We start from the raw sequence: 19,134 nt of genomic DNA on the forward strand, positions 1-19,134 counted from the left end.
CAAGTACATGTAAAAATCAGTGGAATTGTCATTTCCCAGGTGATTAATTACGTAATTCACATAGTGTCCCATTAACCAATGGACCGAGTTGTTTTTTGCTGCTGGAAAATAGCAAGTCTGAGGCCTGAGGAATGTAACAGGGGGAAAATTTTCCACCGAAGATCTCGTAAGAAAAGCCAGTTGTTCCCTAATCCAATTACAGAGTTGTAGATTGCCACCGCACGTGAATCTGTGCACTAACGTGTCGATCAATTTACATTTGAGACATAGGTTCGTGTCGCTAACGCCGATTGCATGTAACCTTTCATTGGTGCTTACGGTCTCATTCACTGTTTTATACCACGCTGACTTGACGTCCGATGGTAGACCACGCATATTAATATTTTTCCATATGGCGTCCCAATCAGTGTGTGGGTATTTACTTTCCAATTTGTTTCTCCCCTCCATTTTCTTTCGATGGGACAGAATATCGCGGGCCGTGATCCGTCGTGAGTTGATGATGACACCGCCGAGATAGCTGAATTCCACAAAATATACACGAACGTACTGGAGCCGGTTATTTATTTTTTGCACATTCACCGGCGCCTGTAAACTGGCAGGCCTGACAACTTCAAATAATTTAGTTGTAATGCTATCAGCGTGGTCGCTAAGGATAGTGGCGGTCCTTTTTATAAAAAGCGCAGACGCCTTATTTCTGATGTCAACTAACCCCAAACCTCCATTCCTGGGATCTAAGGTCGCAGTTTTTGCGTCGACTCTGAATATATCCCCTCTCCAAAGATAGCTGGCAACGGTAGACATTATCTTTTTTCCAATCATTTTCGGTAGTGGGAAGATCTGTGCTATAAAGTAACTCCTGGAGAGAATGCAGTGGTTAATGAAAATCACCCTCTGAACTTGGTTCATGTTACGGTGGAGGTTTTCTCTTGTTGTTCCAAGAAGTTGTCCCGACGTATTTCTCCAATTGATAGCTGCCATTTTTAACGGACAAGGTGTCAGTGTTATTCCTAGTGCTTTGCATTGGGTGACCATTGTGGCCCAGGCTAAGGTGGTATGTTGAAAACCCCGCAGGTTTAGGAGTTTGCTTTTGTTTGCGTTGACACCTGCTCCGGAGACTCTACAGTACTTTTTAATTAGCGTGTCCAATTTCAAAATGTCGTCGGGATTTCGCAGGACGACTCCGACATCATCGGCATAGGCGTTTATGACTGTTCGGTGACCAGATAATGTGATGCCAGTTAGAGTGGCATGAACACTGCGGAGGAAAGGTTCTAATGAAAGCACGAATAGGAACATGGAGAGGGGGCTTCCTTGAGGAACGCCGCGCCTGATCTGAATCTGCTTTGTCCTCTGGCAGTTAACTGATATACAAGCGCTGATGCCTGTTGCAACATTTCTGATCACACTTACGACTCGCTCATTAAAACCTATTTTGTTCAGTGTGGCACTAAGGAATCTATGATCCACACGATCAAATGCTTTCTGGAAGTCAATAAACATGATAGCACATTTTATGGTGGTCACAGCAGTGATTGCAATTATATCTCTATATTCAGCTATGCTTTTGAAAATGCTCTTGGTAGGCACACAGGACTGGTATGGACTTACTATCTTTTTGGCCAACTGTGAGAGTCTGTTGTTTAAAATTCTGCCGATGATTTTATAATCGGAGTTTAACAGGGAGATAGGACGAAAGTTGTTGAGGTTTCTTTTTGCAGCATTTTTTGGGATTAGTACTATTGTGCTCTCTTTAAAAACAGCAGGTAAATGCTTTCCCTGAAGCACCTCGTTCGTCATTCGGGTAAACATGTCACCAATCAGTGGCCAGTATCGTTTATAAAATTCAACAGGCAAACCATCCGGTCCCGGCGATTTCCTCAGAGGAGATTTGCAGATGATTCTGTGGATATCTTCGTTAGTACACTCAACGAGAAGGTCTTCGTTTTCCTCGTCCGAGACCTGTGGAGCTATGAAATTAAGGAACTCATCGAAGGACTCTTCACATACCGGGTTGGCAGTGTATAGGTCTTCGTAATATTTGTGCACTGCATTGACGATGTCTCTCTGAGTCGTGAGTGTCTCGCCAGTTTCAGACTGAAGTCCATCAATGAAGGTGCGTCTCCTGTTTCTTTCGTGCTTCAGTAGATGGTACAAGGAAGCATGTTCATCCTCCACGACTGTCTTAGCCTTGGATTTTAATTTCAGACCCTCCATCTGCTGTCTTTTAAGACTGAGCAATTTGGCCTTAGTTTGCTTGATATCTGCCAGACGGACGTTGGAAGTGTTTGCCTGCTCATATAAATTTCGCAGCATGGTATAATAAAATTCTATGGAATTTTTCAAGTCTTTCGATCGTTGTACACTATACTGGATGAGAACTTTTCTCAGTTTAGGCTTTGCCCTGTTGCACCACCAGTCTAGTACTGAGACGTGTCTATCTGCAGAGCGGAGGCACAATGCCCACGCTTCTGTCAAACTTTCTTCTAATCCGTCGTCCTGCATCAGTGACGTATTAAGGTGCCATGAACTTCTAAAACGGCGAGTGGGTTGCGCAGTAAGGTTGATGGAAGCTAGCACGGAGCTATGATCAGAAAAGTAAACTGGAATCGTCTCTGCTTTAATGAAGGAGCTAACTAGACTTTGCGATATGTAGAGTCTGTCGATCCTGCTACGTGAGTGAGGACCTAGGAATGTAAATGCCACAAATGTGGGATACATTAGTTCCCAAGCATCTTTAAGCTGTAAAACAGTGACGAAACGCTTCAGTTCATTGCAGTTATTAAAATTCGGAAACTGGTCTTTCTTATTTATCACACAATTAAAATCACCGCCTATTATAAGATCTTTTGGGTTTTTCCGTAATAAATAAATGATTTCTTCTTTATAGAACTGTGCTCTTTCCATTCTATTGGATGTGCCAGAAGGGGCATACAGATTGATAAGGGTAGAACCAAGGACTTTTATACCTATCGCTCTGCCGGAGTCCAACCTCTCGATATCCGAGACAGGAATCCCCTCCCTGACTAAAATTGCTGTACCGACGTTGGTGTCAAGTGAGACATTTAAAATCGCCAAATATCCAGGCACTGTAAGATTAGTCAGCACTACTTCCTGTAGGAAAGCAATGTCCGTCCCTGACTCATATAAATAATCCTTGAGCGCTGTAACTTTAGTCACGGATGTAATCCTGTTAATATTGATAGTCGTAATTGTATATGCCTGGGACATTTAGTTTGCATAAAAAGTAAATAAGTGGTTAAAAAGATAACAAAATATTAATAAAAAAAAAAGAAAAGAGATGTGCAGCTTCTAGAAGGGAGAAACGACTCCGCTTAAACAAACACCTAAAAGAATAGTCAGTATTTGAAGCTTGGTAAACACTTCATCTGGTTCCTCTGAAATATGACTAAGACAGTAGTAGAATTAGAAATGAAACTGGTTCAACAAAATCCTTTTTTTTTTTTTTCATCTTACAGCCTCATTTTGGTGCAGGATTCCGAACATCTCGGGTTTTAGTTTTACCGAGGGGCTTTGCATCACTAATGTCACTTGAAGGTACCTCCTTAGGTCTTTCCGTGATGATTTCATACAAGACGTTCTTGGCCGTCGCTTCCTCTTGTGCTGGTTGTTGTTTGCTTTGGTTACGGGAAGCTTTGAGAGTAGGTTGCGGTTTGAGTCGGCGTCTTCGGACACCTTGGTTCAACGCGCCGTCATTCGGATTGTCTATCTTTACCACCGTTGTGACCGAAGCTGCCTCAACAGCGTCCTTTTTACGAGTGCCATTTCCTTGTTCTTCCGTCACTTGCTCCAGAGCACTGACTGAGTCGGCGGTTTGTGGGTCTGTAAGTTCTTGAGTTGGGTTCCGCTCCGTCACCTCTTGTGCTTCGGAGTGCGCCTCTTCCGTCTCCGCGACAATCGTTACTGCGTCCCCTCCGTGGACCGTTTGTACCTGTTCAGCCGCCGACAGCGGCCGGGTTGCCTCAGCGGCTGTCGTCACGTCAATACATGTACTGTTTGTTTCCTCGAGCACATCCGCATTACACTGCTTCTGCTTGCGGGTGGAAGGCGAATTACGGGCGGACTCGCCGTCCGAGCCGTCATCGGTCGTTTCCAACGGTCGCTTCTTAGTCTGGAGATCGCAATCGGGAACAGAAGGGTGTGATGTAATGACGCTCAGGGGAGGGAACTCCGTAGTAGTTATGGCGGGCACTGCAGAAGTACATGCACCACTGTCGTTAACCGAAAGAAGGGAAGTGCTATTTGGTAAGACATCGCTGAGGGTCAGTTTTTGACGCTGTGTTAGATTGTTCCGAAGAACAAAAACACGGCGCGGACAATCTTGTCGGAAATGACCTGTCTCATTGCAAATATTGCACGTGCGCTCCTGACCAGAATACACAACATGTGCTTTATGGCCTGCAACGGATATATGGGACGGAATGTTGGCTTTCACCTCCATTTCAACGGATCTAATGCCATTAAAACACTGTATCTTGTATAGCTTCGACCATCTTTCGTTATAGATAGATTTAACTTCGCCATATTTAGATAGAGCGTCCTTGATCAACTGATTATCAATTTCAATTGGAACATTCAAAATCCTGACATTGGTGTACATGATATCAGCTTTTCGTACAGAGACATTACTTTTTGAACCGTCTCGATGAACAAATTCGACGGAATTACCCCATTTTGCAAGCAACTTATCGACTGTCACTGAGTTCAGAAATTTAACAAAAACACAGTATTTTTCAGCATCTAATTGCGTGGTATGAACAGAGTCAGAATTTATACCGATTACCTCCGTCAGCCAATCGTGGATTTCCAGCGCAGTGGGTTGGACCGGCCGTGTTTCTTTCTCGAACGAGAAGACTAAAGTATTCTTCCTGACGGTGTCAGACATGGTCGTCGGTTCCGACGAAATTCCGGCAACAACCGAAATTGCGGCGAAGCACGAAACGTGGAACGGACGAAAGCACTATAAAAACACTTATCAGAGACACCACTCAAAAAATAACAGCGAAAATGTACAGCTAACTTCACGTAAACACCAAACACCGGCGATAGCGCTAACGTACGCGGAGTAAACAACAAGCACGTCCGACCGCGGCGACGGCTAAAGCCAGAAACCCATTAGGCCACACAGTCACTGACGACCAACATTTACATGTATACGACTCATCTCGAAACGCTCACACCCCTGAGGATTTGTGTTTTCGTTCTACACAGCCGCTGCCCCTTGCTCTTTCCCACCCATTCGTTACATTCAACCTCTGACGAGACCGACCAAATATAGACTGAGAAACAAGACCACACACTTTGTGCATTCGGAATCGAAGGCAGGGCGTCCCTCGCCGCATTTGCTACGATGGCCATTTGCTACTTCTGCAGAAGCGGCGGCGGCGGCGACGACGACGACGACGACGACGACGAAGATCGCGAGAGGCTCTGAGATATGTGAGAAATACATCTATAAAATGTAATTCAGACTGCCTCGTCCCACCTTATGCTGTACCGCTTTGGCAAATGCTTTATCTGCGCCATTCGCCTTAATCACGTCTGAGAGTAATTCTTAAAAAAACGCCTGTCGCTAATTGTTCGTCATCACAGGTACTGTTTGCTATACGGCCACGACGCGCAACTGATTTCCAGAATTCATCTTTCTCCTGTGAGGATGGAACTTACGACCCCTGGTTTATTAGACCAGTGCTCTACCACTGAGCTAAAGAGGCGCGGCCAAGTGGTGCTCTTACGGTCGTCTGCATCATCAGACTTTAGCTGACAACACTTCATATTACCGGCTAATATTTGCAGCTATGGCGACAAATTACTGCTTGGCTACACATCTGACACGTAACCGATGTGCTCTCCAAACCACAACACTTGCATTTCAGAACATGTCTTTCACACATGTCTACAAAATCACCTTCACCTTCAAATACAGTTTCCTTGCGACTGACAGAGACGTAGGCAAAGTTTAAAGTTGCTATTTCCATTAAATCTAGTTAATCAGAAAAACGGTAATTTACACCTGCAGCGGAACAAAATTCCGTTTTGCCCAGCGTCTGGCTCGAACCCACGACCCTGGGATTAAGAGTCTGACGCTCTACCGACTGAGCAAGCCGGCTACCTCGGTGAATACATGCCGGGTAGCACGTCACACAGTACTCGTTTGGGTTGGGTGGTCCCATACAGAATCTCTCCATGCTGCCTAATGTTTTCCTAACGTCACACTCGTCACGTACTTCACTTTTATGTCATAATCATTTCTGAGAGGCAAAGAAATTGCATGACAACAAGCAGAGCTAGTGGCGTCAAAATTAACACACATACTTTATGTGACTCAAAAGCCGAACGAGTTACTTTCCGACGTTGTTTTAGATGTGCAAGTGCCAGTCAAAACTCGCGGTGTCGGCACTCTGCCGACCATTTCGCTAGTTAACACCGGTCTTGCTGTGTGTGTTTCAAGCTCAAGAGCATCTCCAAGCAAAAAATGGTCAACAGCAACATTCAGACGGTATCGTACTGCTCAATTGCTACATTAAAACGGTATGTTTCTTTTTCAGAACTGGAAAACACGAGCGTGACAGCATTCGAACCTGTAATCTTCAGATCCTAAGTCCGACGCCTTATCCATTAGGTCACACAGTCACTGACGACCAACATTTACATGTATATGACTCATCTCGAAACGCTCACACCCCTGAGGATTTGTGTTTTCGTTCTACACAGCCGCTGCCCCTTGCTCTTTCCCACCCATTCGTTACATTTAACCTCTGACGAGACCGACCAAATATAGACTGAGAAACAAGACCACACACTTTGTGCATTCGGAATCGAAGGCAGGGCGTCCCTCGCCGCATTTGCTACGATGGCCATTTGCTACTTCTGCAGAAGCGGCGGCGGCGACGACGACGACGACGACGACGAAGATCGCGAGAGGCTCTGAGATATGTGAGAAATACATCTATAAAATGTAATTCAGACTGCCTCGTCCCACCTTATGCTGTACCGCTTTGGCAAATGCTTTATCTGCGCCATTCGCCTTAATCACATCTGAGAGTAATTCTTAAAAAAACGCCTGTCGCTAATTGTTCGTCATCACAGGTACTGTTTGCTATACTGCCACGACGCGCAACTGATTTCCAAAATTCATCTTTCTCCTGTGAGGATGGAACTTACGACCCCTGGGTTATTAGACCAGTGCTCTACCACTGAGCTAAAGAGGCGCGGCCTAGCCGTACACTTGGGTAATTCGTCCTTACGGTCGTCTGCATCATCAGACTTTAGCTGACAACACTTCATATTACCGGCTAATATTTGCAGCTATGGCGACAAATTACTGCTTGGCTACACGTCTGACACGTAACCGATGTGCTCTCCAAACCACAACACTTGCATTTCAGAACATGTCTTTCACACATGTCTACAAAATCACCTTCACCTTCAAATACAGTTTCCTTGCGACTGACAGAGACGTAGGCAAAGTTTAAAGTTGCTATTTCCATTAAATCTCGTTAATCAGAAAAACGGTAATTTACACCTGCAGCGGAACAAAATTCCGTTCCGCCCAGCGTCTGGCTTGAACCCACGACCCTGGGATTAAGAGTCTAACGCTCTACCGACTGAGCAAGCCGGCTACCTCGGTGAGTACTTGCCGGGTAGCACGTAACACAGTACTCGTTTGTGTTGGGTGGTCCCATACAGAATCTCTCCATGCTGCCTAATGTTTCCCTAACGTCACACTCGTCACGTACTTCACTTTTATGTCATAATCATTTCTGAGAGGCAAAGAAATTGCATGACAACAAGCAGAGCTAGTGGCGTCAAAATTAACACACATACTTTATGTGACTCAAAAGCCGAACGAGTTACTTTCCGACGTTGTTTTAGATGTGCAAGTGCCAGTCAAAACTCGCGGTGTCGGCACTCTGCCGACCATTTCGCTAGTTAACACCGGTCTTGCTGTGTGTGTTTCAAGCTCAAGAGCATCTCCAAGCAAAAAATGGTCAACAGCAACATTCAGACGGTTTCGTACTGCTCAATTGCTACATTAAAACGGTATGTTTCTTTTTCAGAACTGGAAAACACGAACGTGACAGCATTCGAAACTGTAATTTTCAGATCCGAAGTCCGACGCCTTATCCATTAGGCCACACGGTCACTGACAACAGACATTTACACGTATACGACTCATCTCGAAACGCTCACACCCCTGAGGATTTGTGTTTTCGTTCTACACAGCCGCTGCCCCTTGCTCATTCCCACCCATTCGTTACATTCAACCTCTGACGAGACCGACCAAATATAGACAGAGAAACAAGACCACACACTTTGTGCATTCGGAATCGAAGGCAGGGCGTCCCTCGCCGCATTTGCTACGATGGCCATTTGCTACTTCTGCAGAAGCGGCGGCGGCGACGACGACGACGACGACGACGACGACGACGACGACGACGACGACGACGATCGCGAGAGGCTCTGAGATATGTGAGAAATACATCTATAAAATGTAATTCAGACTGCCTCGTCCCACCTTATGCTTTACCGCTTTGGCATATGCTTTATCTGCGCCATTCGCCTTAATCACGTCTGAGAGTAATTCTTAAAAAAACGCCTGTCGCTAATTGTTCGTCATCACAGGTACTGTTTGCTATACGGCCACGACGCGCAACTGATTTCCAAAATTCATCTTTTTCCTGTGAAGATGGAACTTACGACCCCTGGTTTATTAGACCAGGGCTCTACCACCGAGCTAAAGAGGCGCGGCCTAGCGGTACTCTTGGGTACTTCGTCCTTACGGTCGTCTGCATCATCAGACTTTAGCTGACAACACTTCATATTACCGGCTAATATTTGCAGCTATGGCGACAAATTACTGCTTGGCTACACATCTGACACGTAACCGATGTGCTCTCCAAACCACAACACTTGCATTTCAGAACATGTCTTTCACACATGTCTACAAAATCACCTTCACCTTCAAATACAGTTTCCTTGCGACTGACAGAGACGTAGGCAAAGTTTAAAGTTGCTATTTCCATTAAATCTCGTTAATCAGAAAAACGGTAATTTACACCTGCAGCGGAACAAATTTCCGTTCGCCCAGCGTCTGGCTCGAACCCACGACCCTGGGATTAAGAGTCTGACGCTCTACCGACTGAGCTAGCCGGCTACCTCGGTGAGTACTTGCCGGGTAGCACGTCACACAGTACTCGTTTGTGTTGGGTGGTCCCATACAGAATCTCTCCATGCTGCCTAATGTTTTCCTAACGGCACACTCGTCACGTACTTCACTTTTATGTCATAATCATTTCTGAGAGGCAAAGAAATTGCATGACAACAAGCAGAGCTAGTGGCGTCAAAATTAACACACATACTTTATGTGACTCAAAAGCCGAACGAGTTACTTTCCGGCGTTGTTTTAGATGTGCAAGTGCCAGTCAAAACTCGCGGTGTCGGCACTCTGCCGACCATTTCGCTAGATAACACCGGTCTTGCTGTGTGTTTTTCAAGCTCAATAGCATCTCCAAGCAAAAAATGGTCAACAGCAACATTCAGACGGTTTCGTACTGCTCAATTGCTACATTAAAACGGTATGTTTCTTTTTCAGAACTGGAAAACACGAGCGTGACAGCATTCGAACCTGTAATCTTCAGATCCTAAGTCCGACGCCTTATCCATTAGGCCACACAGTCACTGACGACCAACATTTACATGTATACGACTCATCTCGAAACGCTCACACCCCTGAGGATTTGTGTTTTCGTTCTACACAGCCGCTGCCCCTTGCTCTTTCCCACCCATTCGTTACATTCAACCTCTGACGAGACCGACCAAATATAGACTGAGAAACAAGACCACACACTTTGTGCATTCGGAATCGAAGGCAGGGCGTCCCTCGCCGCATTTGCTACGATGGCCATTTGCTACTTCTGCAGAAGCGGCGGCGACGACGACGACGACGACGACGAAGATCGCGAGAGGCTCTGAGATATGTGAGAAATAGATCTATAAAATGTAATTCAGACTGCCTCGTCCCACCTTATGCTGTACCGCTTTGGCAAATGCTTTATCTGCGCCATTCGCCTTAATCACGTCTGAGAGTAATTCTTAAAAAAACGCCTGTCGCTAATTGTTCGTCATCACAGGTACTGTTTGCTATACGGCCACGACGCGCAACTGATTTCCAAAATTCATCTTTTTCCTGTGAAGATGGAACTTACGACCCCTGGTTTATTAGACCAGGGCTCTACCACCGAGCTAAAGAGGCGCGGCCTAGCGGTACTCTTGGGTACTTCGTCCTTACGGTCGTCTGCATCATCAGACTTTAGCTGACAACACTTCATATTACCGGCTAATATTTGCAGCTATGGCGACAAATTACTGCTTGGCTACACATCTGACACGTAACCGATGTGCTCTCCAAACCACAACACTTGCATTTCAGAACATGTCTTTCACACATGTCTACAAAATCACCTTCACCTTCAAATACAGTTTCCTTGCGACTGACAGAGACGTAGGCAAAGTTTAAAGTTGCTATTTCCATTAAATCTCGTTAATCAGAAAAACGGTAATTTACACCTGCAGCGGAACAAAATTCCATTCCGCCCAGCGTCTGGCTCGAACCCACGACCCTGGGATTAAGAGTCTGACGCTCTACCGACTGAGCTAGCCGGCTTCCTCGGTGAATACCTTCCGGGTAGCACGACACACAGTACTTGTTTGGGTTGGGTGGTCCCATACAGAATCTCTCCATGCTGCCTAATGTTTTCCTAACGTCACACTCGTCACGTACTTCACTTTTATGTCATAATCATTTCTGAGAGGCAATGAAATTGCATGACAACAAGCAGAGCTAGTGGCGTCAAAATTAACACACATACTTTATGTGACTCAAAAGCCGAACGAGTTACTTTCCGACGTTGTTTTAGATGTGCAAGTGCCAGTCAAAACTCGCGGTGTCGGCACTCTGCCGACCATTTCGCTAGTTAACACCGGTCTTGCTGTGTGTGTTTCAAGCTCAAGAGCATCTCCAAGCAAAAAATGGTCAACAGCAACATTCAGACGGTTTCGTACTGCTCAATTGCTACATTAAAACGGTATGTTTCTTTTTCAGAACTGGAAAAACACAAGCGTGACAGCATTCGAACCTGTAATCTTCAGATCCGAAGTCCGACGCCTTATCCATTAGGCCACACGGACACTGACGACCAACATTTACATGTATACGACTCATCTCGAAACGCTCACACCCCTGAGGATTTGTGTTTTCGTTCTACACAGCCGCTGCCCCTTGCTCTTTCCCACCCATTCGTTACATTCAACCTCTGACGAGACCGACCAAATATAGACTGAGAAACAAGACCACACACTTTGTGCATTCGGAATCGAAGGCAGGGCGTCCCTCGCCGCATTTGCTACGATGGCCATTTGCTACTTCTGCAGAAGCGACGACGACGACGACGACGACGACGACGAAGATCGCGAGAGGCTCTGAGATATGTGAGAAATACATCTATAAAATGTAATTCAGACTGCCTCGTCCTACCTTATGCTGTACCGCTTTGGCAAATGCTTTATCTGCGCCATTCGCCTTATTCACATCTGAGAGTAATTCTTAAAAAAATGCCTGTCGCTAATTGTTCGTCATCACAGGTACTGTTTGCTATACGGCCACGACGCGCAACTGATTTCCAAAATTCATCTTCCTCCTGTGAGGATGGAACTTACGACCCCTGGTTTATTAGACCAGTGCTCTACCACTGAGCTAAAGAGGCGCGGCCTAGTGGTGCTCTTAAGTACTTCGTCCTTACGGTCGTCTGCATCATCAGACTTTAGCTGACAACACTTCATATTACCGGCTAATATTTGCAGCTATGGCGACAAATTACTGCTTGGCTACACATCTGACACGTAACCGATGTGCTCTCCAAACCACAACACTTGCATTTCAGAACATGTCTTTCACACATGTCTACAAAATCACCTTCACCTTCAAATATAGTTTCCTTGCGACTGACAGAGACGTAGGCAAAGTTTAAAGTTGCTATTTCCATTAAATCTCGTTAATCAGAAAAACGGTTATTTTACACCTGCAGCGGATCAAAATTCCATTCCGCCCAGCGTCTGGCTCGAACCCACGACCCTGGGATCAAGAGTCTGACGCTCTACCGACTGAGCTAGCCGGCTTCCTCGGGGAATACCTTCCGGGTAGCACGTCACACAGTACTCGTTTGGGTTGGGTGGTCCCATACAGAATCTCTCCATGCTGCCTAATGTTTTCCTAACGTCACACTCGTCACGTACTTCACTTTTATGTCATAATCATTTCTGAGAGGCAAAGAAATTGCATGACAACAAGCAGAGCTAGTGGCGTCAAAATTAACACACATACTTTATGTGACTCAAAAGCCGAACGAGTTACTTTCCGGCGTTGTTTTAGATGTGCAAGTGCCAGTCAAAACTCGCGGTGTCGGCACTCTGCCGACCATTTCGCTAGATAACACCGGTCTTGCTGTGTGTGTTTCAAGCTCAATAGCATCTCCAAGCAAAAAATGGTCAACAGCAACATTCAGACGGTTTCGTACTGCTCAATTGCTACATTAAAACGGTATGTTTCTTTTTCAGAACTGGAAAACACGAGCGTGACAGGATTCGAACCTGTAATCTTCAGATCCTAAGTCCGACGCCTTATCCATTAGGCCACACAGTCACTGACGACCAACATTTACATGTATACGACTCATCTCGAAACGCTCACACCCCTGAGGATTTGTGTTTTCGTTCTACACAGCCGCTGCCCCTTGCTCTTTCCCACCCATTCGTTACATTCAACCTCTGACGAGACCGACCAAATATAGACTGAGAAACAAGACCACACACTTTGTGCATTCGGAATCGAAGGCAGGGCGTCCCTCGCAGCATTTGCTACGATGGCCATTTGCTACTTCTGCAGAAGCGGCGGCGGCGACGACGACGACGACGACGACGACGAAGATCGCGAGAGGCTCTGAGATATGTGAGAAATACATCTATAAAATGTAATTCAGACTGCCTCGTCCCACCTTATGCTGTACCGCTTTGGCAAATGCTTTATCTGCGCCATTCGCCTTAATCACGTCTGAGAGTAATTCTTAAAAAAACGCCTGTCGCTAATTGTTCGTCATCACAGGTACTGTTTGCTATACGGCCACGACGCGCAACTGATTTCCAGAATTCATCTTTCTCCTGTGAGGATGGAACTTACGACCCCTGGTTTATTAGACCAGTGCTCTACCACTGAGCTAAAGAGGCGCGGCCTAGTGGTGCTCTTACGGTCGTCTGCATAATCAGACTTTAGCTGACAACACTTCATATTACCGGCTAATATTTGCAGCTATGGCGACAAATTACTGCTTGGCTACACATCTGACACGTAACCGATGTGCTCTCCAAACCACAACACTTGCATTTCAGAACATGTCTTTCACACATGTCTACAAAATCACCTTCACCTTCAAATACAGTTTCCTTGCGACTGACAGAGACGTAGGCAAAGTTTAAAGTTGCTATTTCCATTAAATCTAGTTAATCAGAAAAACGGTAATTTACACCTGCAGCGGAACAAAATTCCGTTTCGCCCAGCGTCTGGCTCGAACCCACGACCCTGGGATTAAGAGTCTGACGCTCTACCGACTGAGCAAGCCGGCTACCTCGGTGAATACATGCCGGGTAGCACGTCACACAGTACTCGTTTGGGTTGGGTGGTCCCATACAGAATCTCTCCATGCTGCCTAATGTTTTCCTAACGTCACACTCGTCACGTACTTCACTTTTATGTCATAATCATTTCTGAGAGGCAAAGAAATTGCATGACAACAAGCAGAGCTAGTGGCGTCAAAATTAACACACATACTTTATGTGACTCAAAAGCCGAACGAGTTACTTTCCGACGTTGTTTTAGATGTGCAAGTGCCAGTCAAAACTCGCGGTGTCGGCACTCTGCCGACCATTTCGCTAGTTAACACCGGTCTTGCTGTGTGTGTTTCAAGCTCAAGAGCATCTCCAAGCAAAAAATGGTCAACAGCAACATTCAGACGGTTTCGTACTGCTCAATTGCTACATTAAAACGGTATGTTTCCTTTTCAGAACTGGAAAAACACAAGCGTGACAGCATTCGAACCTGTAATCTTCAGATCCGAAGTCCGACGCCTTATCCATTAGGCCACACGGACACTGACGACCAACATTTACATGTATACGACTCATCTCGAAACGCTCACACCCCTGAGGATTTGTGTTTTCGTTCTACACAGCCGCTGCCCCTTGCTCTTTCCCACCCATTCGTTACATTCAACCTCTGACGAGACCGACCAAATATAGACTGAGAAACAAGACCACACACTTTGTGCATTCGGAATCGAAGGCAGGGCGTCCCTCGCCGCATTTGCTACGATGGCCATTTGCTACTTCTGCAGAAGCGACGACGACGACGACGACGACGACGACGACGAAGATCGCGAGAGGCTCTGAGATATGTGAGAAATACATCTATAAAATGTAATTCAGACTGCCTCGTCCTACCTTATGCTGTACCGCTTTGGCAAATGCTTTATCTGCGCCATTCGCCTTAATCACATCTGAGAGTAATTCTTAAAAAAATGCCTGTCGCTAATTGTTCGTCATCACAGGTACTGTTTGCTATACGGCCACGACGCGCAACTGATTTCCAAAATTCATCTTCCTCCTGTGAGGATGGAACTTACGACCCCTGGTTTATTAGACCAGTGCTCTACCACTGAGCTAAAGAGGCGCGGCCTAGTGGTGCTCTTGGGTACTTCGTCCTTACGGTCGTCTGCATCATCAGACTTTAGCTGACAACACTTCATATTACCGGCTAATATTTGCAGCTATGGCGACAAATTACTGCTTCCCTACACATCTGACACGTAACCGATGTGCTCTCCAAACCACAACACTTGCATTTCAGAACATGTCTTTCACACATGTCTGCAAAATCACCTTCACCTTCAAATATAGTTTCCTTGCGACTGACAGAGACGTAGGCAAAGTTTAAAGTTGCTATTTCCATTAAATCTCGTTAATCAGAAAAACGGTAATTTACACCTGCAGCGGATCAAAATTCCATTCCGCCCAGCGTCTGGCTCGAACCCACGACCCTGGGATCAAGAGTCTGACGCTCTACCGACTGAGCTAGCCGGCTTCCTCGGTGAATACCTTCCGGGTAGCACGTCACACAGTATTCGTATGGTTTGGGTGGTCCCATACAGAATCTCTCCATGCTGCCTAATGTTTTCCTAACGTCACACTCGTCACGTACTTCACTTTTATGTCATAATCATTTCTGAGAGGCAAAGAAATTGCATGACAACAAGCAGAGCTAGTGGCGTCAAAATTAACACACATACTTTATGTGACTCAAAAGCCGAACGAGTTACTTTCCGGCGTTGTTTTAGATGTGCAAGTGCCAGTCAAAACTCGCGGTGTCGGCACTCTGCCGACCATTTCGCTAGATAACACCGGTCTTGCTGTGTGTGTTTCAAGCTCAATAGCGTCTCCAAGCAAAAAATGGTCAACAGCAACATTCAGACGGTTTCGTACTGCTCAATTGCTACATTAAAACGGTATGTTTCTTTTTCAGAACTGGAAAACACGAGCGTGACAGGATTCGAACCTGTAATCTTCAGATCCTAAGTCCGACGCCTTATCCATTAGGCCACACAGTCACTGACGACCAACATTTACACGTATACGACTCATCTCGAAACGCTCACACCCCTGAGGATTTGTGTTTTCGTTCTACACAGCCGCTGCCCCTTGCTCTTTCCCACCCATTCGTTACATTCAACCTCTGACGAGACCGACCAAATATAGACTGAGAAACAAGACCACACACTTTGTTCATTCGGAATCGAAGGCAGGGCGTCCTTCGCCGCATTTGCTACGATTGCCATTTGCTACTTCTGCAGAAGCGGCGGCGGCGACGACGACGACGACGACGACGACGACGACGACGAATATTGCAAGAGGCTCTGAGATATGTGAGAAATACATCTATAAAATGTAATTCAGACTGCCTCGTCCCACCTTATGCTGTACCGCTTTGGCAAATGCTTTATCTGCGCCATTCGCCTTAATCACATCTGAGAGTAATTCTTAAAAAAACGCCTGTCGCTAATTGTTCGTCATCACAGGTACTGTTTGCTATACGGCCACGACGCGCAACTGATTTCCAAAATTCATCTTTCTGCTGTGAGGATGGAACTTACGACTCCTGGTTTATTAGACCAGAGCTCTACCACTGAGCTAAAGAGGCGCGGCGTAGCGGTACTCTTGGGTACTTCGTCCTTACGGACGTCTGCATCATCAGACTTTAGCTGACAACACTTTATATTACCGGCTAATTTTTGCAGCTATGGCGACAAATTACTGCTTGGCTACACATCTGACACGTAACCGATGTGCTCTCCAAACAACAACACTTGCATTTCAGAACATGTCTTTCACACATGTCTACAAAATCACCTTCACCTTCAAATACAGTTTCCTTGCGACTGACAGAGACATAGGCAAAGTTTAAAGTTGCTATTTCCATTAAATCTCGTTAATCAGAAAAACGGTAATTTACACCTGCATCGGAACAAAATTCCGCTTCTCCCAGCGTCTGGCTCGAACCCACGACCCTGGGATTAAGAGTCTGACGCTCTACCGACTGAGCTAGCCGGCTACCTCGGTGAATACCTGCCGGGTAGCACGTCACACAGTACTCGTTTGGGTTGGGTGGTCCCATATAGAATCTCTCCATGCTGCCTAATGTTTTCCTAACGTCACACTCGTCACGTACTTCACTTTTATGTCATAATCATTTCTGAGAGGCAAAGAAATTGCATGACAACAAGCAGAGCTAGTGGCGTCAAAATTAACACACATACTTTATGTGACTCAAAAGCCGAACGAGTTACTTTCCGACGTTGTTTTAGATGTGCAAGTGCCAGTCAAAACTCGCGGTGTCGGCACTCTGCCGACCATTTCGCTAGTTAACACCGTTCTTGCTGTGTGTGTTTCATGCTCAAGAGCATCTCCAAGCAAAAAATGGTCAACAGCAACATTCAGACGGTTTCGTACTGCTCAATTGCTACATTAAAACGGTATGTTTCTTTTTCAGAACTGGAAAACACGAGCGTGACAGCATTCGAACCTGTAATCTTCAGATCCGAAGTCCGACGCCTTATCCATTAGGCCACACGGTTACTGACAACAAACATTTACACGTATACGACTCATCTCAAAACGCTCACACCCCTGAGGATTTGTGTTTTCGTTCTACACAGCCGCTGCCCCCTGCTCTTTCCCACCCATTCGTTACATTCAACCTCTGACGAGACCGACCAAATATAGACTGAGAAACAAGACCACACACTTTGTGCATTCGGAATCGAAGGCAGGGCGTCCCTCGCCGCATTTGCTACGATGGCCATTTGCTACTTCTGCAGAAGCGGCGGCGGCGACGACGACGACGACGACGACGAAGACGACGAAGATCGCGAGAGGCTCTGAGATATGTGAGAAATACATCTATAAAATGTAATTCAGACTGCCTCGTCCCACCTTATGCTGTACAGCTTTGGCATATGCTTTATCTGCGCCATTCGCCTTAATCACATCTGGGAGTAATTCTTAAAAAAACGCCTGTCGCTAATTGTTCGTCATCACAGGTACTGTTTGCTATACGGCCACGACGCGCAACTGATTTCCAAAATTCATCGTTTTCCTGTGAGGATGGAACTTACGACCCCTGGTTTATTACACCAGTGCTCTACCACTGAGCTAAAGAGGCGCGGCCCAGCGGTACTCTTGGGTACTTCGTCCTTACGGTCGTCTGCATCATCAGACTTTAGCTGACAACACTTCATATTACCGGCTAATATTTGCAGCTATGGCGACAAATTACTGCTTGGCTACACACCTGACACGTAACCGATGTGCTCTCCAAACAACAACACTTGCATTTCAGAACATGTCTTTCACACCTGTCTACAAAATCACCTTCACCTTCAAATACAGTTTCCTTGCGACTGACAGAGACGTAGGCAAAGTTCAATGTTGCTATTTCCATTAAATCTCGTTAATCAGAAAAACGGTAATTTACATCTGCAGCGGAACAAAATTCCGTTCCGCCCAGCGTGTGGCTCGAACCCACGACCCTGGGATTAAGAGTCCGACGCTCTACCGACTGAGCTAGCCGGCTACCTCGATGAATACCTCCCGGGAAGCACGTCACACAGTAATCGTTTGGGTTGGGTGGTCCCATACAGAATCTCTCCATGCTGCCTAATGTTTGCCTAACGTCACACTCGTCACTTACTTCACTTTTATGTCATAATCATTTCTGAGAGGCAAAGAAATTGCATGACAACAAGCAGAGCTAGTGGCGTCAAAATTAATACACATACTTTATGTGACTCAAAAGCCGAACGAGTTACTTTCCGACGTTGTTTTAGATGTGCAAGTGCCAGTCAAAACTCGCGGTGTCGGCACTCTGCCTACCATTTCGCTAGTTAACACCGGTCTTGCTGTGTGTTTCAAGCTCAAGAGCATCTCCAAGCAAAAAATGGTCAACAGCATTATTCAGACGGTTTCGTACTGCTCAATTGCTACATTAAAACGGTATGTTTCTTTTTCAGAACTGGAAAACACGAGCGTGACAGCATTCGAACCTGTAACCTTCAGATCCGAAGTCCGACGCCTTATCCATTAGGCGACACGGGCGCTGACAACAAACATTTACACGTATGCGACTCATCTCGAAACGCTCACACCCCTGAGGATTTGTGTTTTCGTTCTACACAGCCGCTGCCCCTTGCTCTTTCCCACCCATTCGTTACATTCAACCTCTGACGAGACCGACCAAATATAGACTGAGAAACACGACCACACACTTTGTGCATTCGGAATCGAAGGCAGGGCGTCCCTCGCCGCATTTGCTACGATTGCCATTTGCTACTTCTGCAGAAGCGGCGGCCGCGACGACGACGACGACGACGACGAATATCACAAGAGGCTCTGAGATATGTGAGAAATACATCTATAAAATGTAATTCAGACTGCCTCGTCCCACCTTATGCTGTA

At 46.0% G+C, this 19,134-nt stretch overlaps 5 non-coding genes across 5 annotated transcripts; all 5 read right to left on the reverse strand.

Moving 5' to 3' along the window:
• Nucleotides 1-11,711: 11,711 nt before the first annotated feature.
• On the reverse strand, nt 11,712-11,783 carry Trnai-aau (transfer RNA isoleucine (anticodon AAU)). The gene has a single exon. It is a non-coding gene; the product is annotated as a tRNA-Ile (tRNA).
• Nucleotides 11,784-12,645: 862 nt separating this feature from the next.
• On the reverse strand, nt 12,646-12,718 carry Trnal-uag (transfer RNA leucine (anticodon UAG)). The gene has a single exon. It is a non-coding gene; the product is annotated as a tRNA-Leu (tRNA).
• A 2,007-nt stretch (nt 12,719-14,725) lies between these two features.
• Nucleotides 14,726-14,797, reverse strand: Trnai-aau (transfer RNA isoleucine (anticodon AAU)). The gene has a single exon. It is a non-coding gene; the product is annotated as a tRNA-Ile (tRNA).
• Nucleotides 14,798-15,658: 861 nt separating this feature from the next.
• Nucleotides 15,659-15,731, reverse strand: Trnal-uag (transfer RNA leucine (anticodon UAG)). The gene has a single exon. It is a non-coding gene; the product is annotated as a tRNA-Leu (tRNA).
• Nucleotides 15,732-18,180: 2,449 nt separating this feature from the next.
• Trnak-cuu (transfer RNA lysine (anticodon CUU)) lies at nt 18,181-18,253 on the reverse strand. The gene has a single exon. It is a non-coding gene; the product is annotated as a tRNA-Lys (tRNA).
• Nucleotides 18,254-19,134: the final 881 nt, after the last annotated feature.

Source organism: Schistocerca gregaria, unplaced genomic scaffold (genome assembly GCF_023897955.1).
Source record: "Schistocerca gregaria isolate iqSchGreg1 unplaced genomic scaffold, iqSchGreg1.2 ptg000178l, whole genome shotgun sequence".
NCBI lineage: Eukaryota > Metazoa > Arthropoda > Insecta > Orthoptera > Acrididae > Schistocerca > Schistocerca gregaria.